This window comes from Somniosus microcephalus, chromosome 18 (genome assembly GCF_052327205.1).
Source record: "Somniosus microcephalus isolate GS21.2 chromosome 18, FLI_Smic_1.0, whole genome shotgun sequence".
Classification (NCBI taxonomy): domain Eukaryota; kingdom Metazoa; phylum Chordata; class Chondrichthyes; order Squaliformes; family Somniosidae; genus Somniosus; species Somniosus microcephalus.
Window position 1 is genome coordinate 70,703,026 of NC_141004.1, and position 12,805 is coordinate 70,715,830.

Below are 12,805 nucleotides of genomic sequence, written 5' to 3' on the forward strand. Positions count from 1 at the left end.
CCACCCTGTGAATATCCAAATTAGATACACCCACCCTGTGAATATCCCAGATTAGATACACCTACCTTGTGAATATCCCAAATTAGATATACCCACCCTGTGAATATCCAAATTAGGTATACCCACCCTGTGAATATCCCAAATTAGATATACCCACCCTGTGAATACCCCAAATTCGCTTTACCCACCCTGTAAATATCCCAAATTAGATATACCCACCCTGTGAATATCCCAAGTTAGATACAACCACCCTGTGACTATACCAAATTAGACATACCCACCCTGTCAATATCCCAAATTAGATATACCCACCCTGTGAACATCCAAATTAGATATACCCACCCTGTGAATATAGCAAATTAGATATATCCACCCTCTGAATATCCCAAATTAGATATACCCACCCTGTGAATATCCAAATTATATATACCCACCCTGTGAATATAGCAAATTAGATATATCCACCCTCTGAATATCCAAATTAGATATACCCACCCTGTGAATATCCCAAATTAGATATACCCACCCTGTGAATATCCCAAATTAGATACACCCACCCTGTGAATATCCAAATTAGATACACCCGCACTGTGAATATCCAAATTAGATATGCCCACCCTGTGAATATCCCAAATTAAATACACCCACCCTGTTAATATCCCAAATTAGATATACCCACCCTGTGAATATCTCAAATTAGAAACACCCACACTGTGAATATCCCAAATTAGATATACCCACCCTGTGAATATCCAAATTAGATACACCTATCCTGTGAATATACCAAATTAGATATATGCACCTTGTGAATATCCAAATTAGATATACCCGCCCTGTGAATATCCCAAATTAAATATACCCACCCTGTGAATATCCAAATTAGATACAACCTCCATGTGAATACCAAATTAGATATACCCACCCTGTGAATATCCCAAATTAGATATACCCACACTGTGAATATCCCAAATTATATATACCCACCCTGTGAATATCCAAATCAGTTAGACCCACCCTGTGAATATCCCAAATTAGATATACCCACCCAGTGAATATACCAAATTAGATATACCCACCCTGTGATTATCCAAATTAGATATACCCACCCTGTGAATATCCCAAATTGGATAGACCCACCCTGTGAATATCCAAATCAGTTAGACCCACCCTGTGAATAACGCAAATTAGATATACCCACCCAGTGAATATACCAAATTAGATATACCCACCCTGTGAATATCCCAAATTAGATATACCCACCCTGTGAATATCCCAAATTGGATAGACCCACCCTGTGAATATCCCAAATTATATATACCCACCCTGTGAATATCCAAATTAGATATACCCACCATGTGAATATACCAAATTAGATATACCCACCCTGTGATTACCCTAATTAGATATACCCACCCTGTGAATATTCGAAATTAGATATACGCACCCTATGAATATCACAAATTAGACGTACCCATCCTGTGAATATACCAAATTAGACATATCGGGCTAAAAATTCAGTTGGGCGCCGTTTGGGGCTCCAAGCTCGCCTGGGTGCCGGAATTACCGCTGCGAGCGGAACCACTTGCGCCATCCCGATATTCAGTTTCTGCGCCCCAAACGGGAGCGGGCCGCTACTCGAGGCTCCCCGCGCCCCGCTTGGGGCGCTCACCCTGAATATCGGCGCGCTAAGGGCCGCAGCGCCACACGCTGCGGCACGGCACGCTGCGGTACTGCAGGCCTTCCTCCCACTGTTAAGGGCGAGTTGCCTGCAACAGCGCGATCCCCGCTCGCGAGTGTCGGCAAATGAGCCCGGCACCAAGGAGAAGTGCCGGGCTCTCGGGAAACAGCCGGCAATGCCGCGGGGGTGGTGGGGGGGTTTAGGGGGCCAGGGACGGAGGTGCTGGCAGGCATCCGCCGAAAAAGCGGCCGCCCCGCACCTCCACCTTAACGAGCGCCACTACCGCCACAGGTAGGCCCTGTGAACCGGTCGCGATTTGCGACCGTCGTTAAAGAGGCGGGACCGACCAAATATGGTCATCGGGGCGGGAGTGGGGCGCTGCGCACACCGATGAAATCATCGGTGGCGGCGCAGCGCTACAGGCTAACGCCGCCATTAGCGCCCCGCTAAATATCGCGGGAGGTGTGGCCAGTGGCGCTAAAGCCACTGAGTGCCCTCTTTGGGCGCAAACTGGTGGCGCAGGCCACTGAATTTCTAGGCCATCCACCCTGTGAATATCCCTAATTAGATATACCCACCCTGTGAATACCCCAAATTAGATATACCCACCCTGTGAATATCCAAATTAGATATACCCACCCTGTAAATATCCCAAATTAGATATACCCACCCTGTAAATATCCCAAATTAGATATACCCACCCTGTGAATATCCCAAATTAGATATACCCACCCTGTAAATATCCCAAATTAGATATACCCACCCTGTGAATACCCCAAATTAGATATACCCACCCTGTGAATATCCAAATTAGATATACCCACCCTGTGAATATCCAAATTAGATGTACCCTCCCTGTGAATATCCCAAATTAGATATACCCACCCTGTGAATATCCCAAATTAGATATACCCTCCCTGTGAATATCCCAAATTAGATACACCCACCCTGTAAATATCCCAAATTAGATATACCCACCCTGTGAATATCCCAAATTAGATATACCCACCCTGTGAATATCCCAAATTAGATATACCCTCCCTGTGAATATCCCAAATTAGATATACCCACCCTGTGAATATCCCAAATTAGATATACCCTCCCTGTGAATAAGCTAAATTAGATATACCCACCCTGTGAATATCCAAATTAGATATACCCACCCTGTGAAAATCCAAATTAGATATACCCATCCTGTGAATATCCCAAATTAGATATACCCTCCCTGTGAATATCCCAAATTAGATATACCCTCCCTGTGAATATCCCAAATTAGATACACCCACCCTGTAAATATCCCAAATTAGATATACCCACCCTGTGAATATCCCAAATTAGATATACCCACCCTGTGAATATCCCAAATTAGATATACCCTCCCTGTGAATATCCCAAATTAGATATACCCACCCTGTGAATATCCCAAATTAGATATACCCTCCCTGTGAATAAGCTAAATTAGATATACCCACCCTGTGAATATCCAAATTAGATATACCCACCCTGTGAAAATCCAAATTAGATATACCCACCCTGTGAATATCCCAAATTAGATATACCCACCCTGTGAATATCCCAAATTAGATATACCCACCCTGTGAATATCCAAGTTAGATATACCCACCCTGTGAATATCCCAAATTAGATATACCCTCCCTGTGAATATCCCAAATTAGATATACCCACCCTGTGAATATCCAAGTTAGATATACCCACCCTGTGAATATCCAAATTAGATATACCCACCCTGAAAATCCAATAATTGATATACCCACCCTGTGAATATCCAAATTAAATATACCCACCCTGTGAATATCCCAAATTAGATATACCCACACTGTGAATATCCCAAATTTGATATACCCACCCTGTCAATATCCCAAATTAGATATGCCCACCCTGTGAATATAGCCAATTAGATATAACCACCCTGTGAATCTCCCAAATTAGATATACCCACACTGTGAATATTCAAATTAGATACACCCACCCTGTGAATATCCAAATTAGATACACCCACCCTGTGAATATCCACATTAGATGCACCCACCCTGTGAATATCCAAATTAGATATACCCACCCTGTGTATATCCAAATTAGATATACCCACCCTGTGAATACCCCAAATTAGATATACCCACCCTGTGAATATCCAAATTAGATATACCCACCCTGTGAATATAGCCAATTAGAAATATCCACCCTGTGAATATCCAAACTAGATATACCCACCCTGTGAATATCCAAATTAGATATACCCACCCTGTGAATATCTCAAATTAGTTATACCCACCCTGTGAATATCCCGAATTAGATATACCCACCCTGTGAATATCCCAAATTAGATATACCCACCCTGTGAATATCCAAATTAGATATACCCACCCTGTGAATATCCAAATTAGATATACCCACCCTGTGAATACCCCAAGTTAGATATACCCACCCTGTGAATATCCAAATTAGATATACCCACCCTGTGAATACCCCAAATTAGATATACCCACCCTGTAAATATCCCAAATTAGATATACCCACCCTGTGAATACCCCAAATTAGATATACCCACCCTGTGAATATCCAAATTAGATATACCCACCCTGTGAATATCCAAATTAGATGTACCCTCCCTGTGAATATCCCAAATTAGATATACCCACCCTGTGAATATCCCAAATTAGATATACCCTCCCTGTGAATATCCCAAATTAGATACACCCACCCTGTAAATATCCCAAATTAGATATACCCTCCCTGTGAATATCCCAAATTAGATATACCCACCCTGTGAATATCCCAAATTAGATATACCCACCCTGTGAATATCCCAAATTAGATATACCCTCCCTGTGAATATCCCAAATTAGATATACCCTCCCTGTGAATAAGCTAAATTAGATATACCCACCCTGTGAATATCCAAATTAGATATACCCACCCTGTGAAAATCCAAATTAGATATACCCACCCTGTGAATATCCCAAATTAGATATACCCTCCCTGTGAATATCCCAAATTAGATATACCCACCCTGTGAATATCCCAAATTAGATATACCCACCCTGTGAATATCCAAGTTAGATATACCCACCCTGTGAATATCCCAAATTAGATATACCCTCCCTGTGAATATCCCAAATTAGATATACCCACCCTGTGAATATCCCAAATTAGATATACCCACCCTGTGAATATCCAAGTTAGATATACCCACCCTGTGAATATCCAAATTAGATATACCCACCCTGAAAATCCAATAATTGATATACCCACCCTGTGAATATCCAAATTAAATATACCCACCCTGTGAATATCCCAAATTAGATATACCCACACTGTGAATATCCCAAATTTGATATACCCACCCTGTCAATATCCCAAATTAGATATGCCCACCCTGTGAATATAGCCAATTAGAAATATCCACCCTGTGAATATCCAAATTAGATATACCCAGCCTGTGAATATCCAACTTAGATATAACCACCCTGTGAATCTCCCAAATTAGATATACCCACACTGTGAATATTCAAATTAGATACACCCACCCTGTGAATATCCAAATTAGATACACCCACCCTGTGAATATCCACATTAGATGCACCCACCCTGTGAATATCCAAATTAGATATACCCACCCTGTGTATATCCAAATTAGATATACCCACCCTGTGAATACCCCAAATTAGATATACCCACCCTGTGAATATCCAAATTAGATACACCCACCCTGTGAATATAGCCAATTAGAAATATCCACCCTGTGAATATCCAAACTAGATATACCCACCCTGTGAATATCCAAATTAGATATACCCACCCTGTGAATATCTCAAATTAGTTATACCCACCCTGTGAATATCCCGAATTAGATATACCCACCCTGTGAATATCCCAAATTAGATATACCCACCCTGTGAATATCCAAATTAGATATACCCACCCTGTGAATATCCAAATTAGATATACCCACCCTGTGAATACCCCAAGTTAGATATACCCACCCTGTGAATATCCAAATTAGATACACCCACCCTGTGAATATCAAAATTATATATACCCACCTTGTGAATATCCAAATTAGATATACGCACCCTGTGACATTCCAAATTAGATATACCCACCCTGTCTATATCCAAATTAGATATACACAGCCTGTGAATATCCCAAATTAGATACACCCACCCTGTGAATATCCAACTTAGATATACCCACCCTGTGAATCTCCCAAATTAGATATACCCACCCTGTGAATATCCAAATTAGATACACCCACCCTGTGAATATCCACATTAGATATACCCACCCTGTGAATACCCCAAATTAGATATACGCCCCCTGTGACATTCCAAATTAGATATACCCACCCTGTGAATATCCAAATTAGATATACCCACCCGGTGAATACCCCAAATTAGATATACGCACCCTGTGAATATCCAAATTAGATATACGCACCGTGTGAATATCCAAATTAGACATCCTGTGAATATACCAAATTAGACATATCGGGCTAAAAATTCAGTTGGGCGCCGTTTGGGGCGCCAAGCTCGCCTGGGCGCCGGAATCACCGCTGCGAGCAGAGCCACTTGCGCCATCCCGATATTCAGTTTCTGCGCCCCAAACCGAAGCGGGCCGCTACTCGTGTCTCCCCGCGCCCCGCTTGGGGCGCTCACCCTGAATATCGGCGCGCTAAGGGCCGCAGCGCCGCACGCTGCGGCACGGCACGCTGCGGTACTGCAGGCCTTCCTCCCACTGTTAAGGGGGAGGTGCCTGCAACAGCGCGATCCCCGCTCGCGAGTGCCGGCAAATGAGCCCGGCACCAAGGAGAAGTGCCGGGCTCTCAGGAAACAGCCGGCAATGTCGCGGTGGCGGGGGGGGGGCTTTAGGAGGCCAGGGACGGAGGTGCTGGCAGGCAGCCGCCGAAAAAGCGGCCGCCCCGCACCTCCACCTTAACTAGCGCCACTACCGCCACAGGTAGGCCCTGTGAACCGGTCGCGATTTGCGACCGGCGTTAAAGAGGCGGGACCGACCAAATATGGTCATCGGGGCGGGAGTGGGGCGCTGCGCACACCGATGACGTCATCGGTGGCGGCGCAGCGCTACAGGCTAACGCCGCCATTAGCGCCCCGCTAAATATCGCGGGAGGTGTGGCCAGTGGCGCTAAAGCCACTGAGTGCCCTCTTTGGGCGCAAACTGGTGGCGCAGCCCACTGAATTTCTAGGCCATCCACCCTGCGAATATCCCTAATTAGATATACCCACCCTGTGAATACCCCAAATTAGATATACCCACCCTGTAAATATCCCAAATTAGATATACCCACCCTGTGAATATCCCAAATTAGATATACCCACCCTGTGAATATACCAAGTTAGATATACCCACCCTGTGAATACCCCAAATTAGATATACCCACCCTGTGAATATCCAAATTAGATATACCCACCCTGTGAATACCCCAAATTAGATATACCCACCCTGTGAATACCCCAAATTAGATATACCCACCCTGTGAATACCCCAAATTAGATATACCCACCCTGTGAATACCCCAAGTTAGATATACCCACCCTGTGAATATCCAAATTAGATACACCCACCCTGTGAATATCAAAATTATATATACCCACCTTGTGAATATCCAAATTAGATATACGCACCCTGTGACATTCCAAATTAGATATACCCACCCTGTCTATATCCAAATTAGATATACACAGCCTGTGAATATCCCAAATTAGATACACCCACCCTGTGAATATCCAACTTAGATATACCCACCCTGTGAATCTCCCAAATTAGATATACCCACCCTGTGAATATCCAAATTAGATACACCCACCCTGTGAATATCCACATTAGATATACCCACCCTGTGAATACCCCAAATTAGATATACGCCCCCTGTGACATTCCAAATTAGATATACCCACCCTGTGAATATCCAAATTAGATATACCCACCCGGTGAATACCCCAAATTAGATATACGCACCCTGTGAATATCCAAATTAGATATACGCACCGTGTGAATATCCAAATTAGACATCCTGTGAATATACCAAATTAGACATATCGGGCTAAAAATTCAGTTGGGCGCCGTTTGGGGCGCCAAGCTCGCCTGGGCGCCGGAATCACCGCTGCGAGCAGAGCCACTTGCGCCATCCCGATATTCAGTTTCTGCGCCCCAAACCGAAGCGGGCCGCTACTCGTGTCTCCCCGCGCCCCGCTTGGGGCGCTCACCCTGAATATCGGCGCGCTAAGGGCCGCAGCGCCGCACGCTGCGGCACGGCACGCTGCGGTACTGCAGGCCTTCCTCCCACTGTTAAGGGGGAGGTGCCTGCAACAGCGCGATCCCCGCTCGCGAGTGCCGGCAAATGAGCCCGGCACCAAGGAGAAGTGCCGGGCTCTCAGGAAACAGCCGGCAATGTCGCGGTGGCGGGGGGGGGCTTTAGGAGGCCAGGGACGGAGGTGCTGGCAGGCAGCCGCCGAAAAAGCGGCCGCCCCGCACCTCCACCTTAACTAGCGCCACTACCGCCACAGGTAGGCCCTGTGAACCGGTCGCGATTTGCGACCGGCGTTAAAGAGGCGGGACCGACCAAATATGGTCATCGGGGCGGGAGTGGGGCGCTGCGCACACCGATGACGTCATCGGTGGCGGCGCAGCGCTACAGGCTAACGCCGCCATTAGCGCCCCGCTAAATATCGCGGGAGGTGTGGCCAGTGGCGCTAAAGCCACTGAGTGCCCTCTTTGGGCGCAAACTGGTGGCGCAGCCCACTGAATTTCTAGGCCATCCACCCTGCGAATATCCCTAATTAGATATACCCACCCTGTGAATACCCCAAATTAGATATACCCACCCTGTAAATATCCCAAATTAGATATACCCACCCTGTGAATATCCCAAATTAGATATACCCACCCTGTGAATATACCAAGTTAGATATACCCACCCTGTGAATACCCCAAATTAGATATACCCACCCTGTGAATATCCAAATTAGATATACCCACCCTGTGAATACCCCAAATTAGATATACCCACCCTGTGAATACCCCAAATTAGATATACCCACCCTGTGAATACCCCAAATTAGATATACCCACCCTGTGAATACCCCAAATTAGATATACCCACCCTGTGAATACCCCAAATTAGATATACCCACCCTGTGAATACCCCAAGTTAGATATACCCACCCTGTGAATACCCCAAATTAGATATACCCACCCTGTGAATACCCCAAATTAGATATACCCACCCTGTGAATACCCCAAATTAGATATACCCACCCTGTAAATATCCAAATTTGATATACCCACCCTGTGAATACCCCAAATTAGATATACCCACCCTGTGAATATCCCTAATTAGATATACCCACCCTGTGAATATCCCAAATTATATATATCCACCCTGTCAATATCCCAAATCAGATATACCCACCCTGTGAATATCCAAATTAGATATACCCACCCGGTGAATATCCAAATTAGATATACCCACCCTGTGAATACCACACATTAGATATACCCACCCTGTGAATATCCAAATTAGATATACGCACCCTGTGAATATCCAAATTAGATACACCCACCCTGTGAATATCCAACTTAGATATACCCACCCTGTGAATACCCCAAATTAGATATACGCACCCTGTGAATATCCAACTTAGACATACCCACCCTGTGAATATCCAACTTAGATATACCCACCCTGTGAATACCCCAAATTAGATATACGCACCCTGTGAATATCCAACTTAGACATACCCACCCTGTGAATATCCAACTTAGATATACCCACCCTGTGAATACCCCAAATTAGATATACGCACCCTGTGAATATCCAACTTAGATATACCCACCCTGTGAATATCCCAAATTAGATATACCCACCCTGTGAATACCCCAACTTAGATATACCCACCCTGTGAATACCCCAAATTAGATATACCCACCCTGTGAATATCCAACTTAGATATACCCACCCTGTGAATATCCAACTTAGATATACCCACCCTGTGAATATCCCAAATTAGATATACCCACCCTGTGAATACCCCAAATTAGATATACCCACCCTGTGAATACCCCAAATTAGATGTACGCACCGTGTGAATATCCAAATTAGACATACCCATCCTGTGAATATACCAAATTAGACATATCGGGCTAAAAATTCAGTTGGGCGCCGTTTTGGGCGCCAAGCTCGCCTGGGTGCCGGAATTACCGCTGAGAGCGGTGCCACTTGCGCCATCCCGATATTCAGTTTCTGCGCCCCAAACGGAAGCGGGCCGCTACTCGAGGCTCCCCGCGCCCCGCTTGGGGCGCTCACCCTGAATATCGGCGCGCTAAGGGCCGCAGCGCCACACGCTGCGGGACGGCACGCTGCGGTACTGCAGGCCTTCCTCCCACTGTTAAGGGGGAGGTGCCTGCAACAGCGCGATCCCCGCTCGCGAGTGTCGGCAAATGAGCCCGGCACCAAGGAGAAGTGCCGGGCTCTCGGGAAACAGCCGGCAATGTCGCGGTGGCGGGGGGGGGCTTTAGGGGGCCAGGGACGGAGGTGCTGGCAGGCAGCCGCCGAAAAAGCGGCCGCCCCGCACCTCCACCTTAACTAGCGCCACTACCGCCACAGGTAGGCCCTGTGAACCGGTCGCGATTTGCGACCGGCGTTAAAGAGGCGGGCGCGACCAAATATTGTCATCGGGGCGGGAGTGGGGCACTGCGCACACCGATGACGTCATCGGTGGCGGCGCAGCGCTACAGGCTAACGCCGCCATTAGCGCCCCGCTAAATATCACGGGAGGTATGGCCAGTGGCGCTAAAGCCACTGAGTGCCCTCTTTGGGCGCAAACTGGTGGCGCAGCCCACTGAATTTCTAGGCCATCCACCCTGTGAATATCCCTAATTAGATATACCCACCCTGTAAATATCCCAAATTAGATATACCCACCCTGTGAATATCCAAATTAAATATACCCACCCTGTGAATATACCAAATTAGATATACCCACCCTGTGAATATCCAAATTAGATATACCCACCCTGTGAATACCCCAAATTAGATATACCCACCCTGTAAATATCCCTAATTAGATATACCCACCCTGTGAATATCCCAAATTAGATATACCCACCCTGTGAATATCCAAATTAGATATACCCACCCTGTGAATACCCCAAATTAGATATACCCACCCTGTAAATATCCCTAATTAGATATACCCACCCTGTGAATACCCCAAATTAGATATACCCTCCCTGTGAATACCCCAAATTAGATATACCCACCCTGTAAATATCCCAAATTAGATATACCCACCCTGTGAATATCCAAATTAGATATACCCACCCTGTGAATATCCCAAGTTAGATATACCCACCCTGTGAATATCCAAATTTGATATACCCACCCTGTGAATATCCAAATTAAATATACCCACCCTGTGAATATCTCAAATTAGATATACCCACCCTGTGAATATCCCAAATTAGATATACCCACCCTGTGACTATCCCAAATTAGATATACCCACCCTGTGTATATCCAAATTAGATATACCCACCCTGTGAATACCCCAAATTAGATACACCCACCCTGTGAATATCCAAATTAGATATACCCACCCTTTGAATTTCCAAATTAGATATACCCACCCTGTGAATTTCCAAATTAGATAAACCCACCCTGTGAATACCCCAAATTAGATATACCCACCCTGTGAATATCCAAATTAGATACACCCACCCTGTGAATTGCACTAATTAGATATACCCTATGTGGTTTGATTGTTTGGGGTGTGGCCTAGTGTCTGGGTATAGTTTGAAGGATTGGGCTGTGGTCTGGGGTCAGGTTGTGGTTTGAAGGATTGGGCTGTGGTCTGGGGTCAGGTTGTGGTTTGAAGGATTGGGCTGTGGTCTGGGGTCAGGTTGTGGTTTGAAGGATTGGGCTGTGGTCTGGGGTCAGGTTGTGATTGGAAGGACTGGGCTGTGGTCTGGGGTCAGGTTGTGGTTTGAAGGATTGGGCGGTGTTCTGGGGTCAGGCTGTGGTTTGAACGATTGGGCTGTGGTCTGGGGTCAGGTTGTGATTGGAAGGACTGGGCTGTGGTCTGGAGTCAGGTTGTGGTTTGAAGGATAGGGCTGTGGTCTGGGGTCAGGTTGTGGTTTGAAGGATTGGGCTGTGGTCTTGGGTCAGGTTGTGGTTTGAAGGATTGGGCTGTGGTCTTCGGTCAGGTTGTGGTTTGAAGGATAGGGCTGTGGTCTGGGGTCAGGTTGTGGTTTGAACGATAGGGCTGTGGCCTGGGGTGAGGTTGTGGTTTGAAGGATTGGGCTGTGGTCTGGGGTCAGGTTGTGGTTTGAAGGATTGGGCTGTGGTCTGGGGTCAGGTTGTGGTTTGAACGATAGGGCGGTGGCCTGGGGTGAGGTTGTGGTTTGAAGGATTGGGCTGTGGTCTGGGGTCAGGTTGTGGTTTGAACGACAGGGCTGTGGTCTGGTGTCAGTTTGTGGTTTGAAGGATAGGGCTGTGGTCTGGGGTCAGATTGTGCTTGGAAGGACTGGGCTGTGGTCTCGGGTCAGGTTGCAGTTTGAACTATTGGGCTGTGGCCTTGGGTCAGGTTGTGGTTTGAAGGATTGGGCTGTGGTCTGGGGTCAGATTGTGATTGGAAGGACTGGGCTGTGGTCTGGGGTCAGGTTGTAGTTTGAACGATTGGGCTGTGACCTTGGGTTAGGTTGTGGTTTGAAGGATTGGGCTGTGGTCTGGGGTCAGGTTGTGGTTTGAAGGATTGGGCTGTGGTCTGGGGTCAGGTTGTGGTTTGAACGATTGTGCGGTGGTCTGGGGTCAGATTGTGATTGGAAGGACTGGGCTGTGGTCTGGGGTCAGGTTGTAGTTTGAACGATTGGGCTGTGGCCTTGGGTCAGGTTGTGGTTTGAACGTTAGGGCTGTCGTCTGGGGTCAGGTTGTGGTTTGAAGGATTGGGCTGTGGTCTGGGGTCAGGTTGTGGTTTGAAGGATTGGGCTGTGGTCTGGGGTCAGGTTGTGGTTTGAAGGATTGGGCTGTGGTCTGGGGTCAGGTTGTGGTTTGAAGGATTGGGCTGTGGTCTGGGGTCAGGTTGTGGTTTG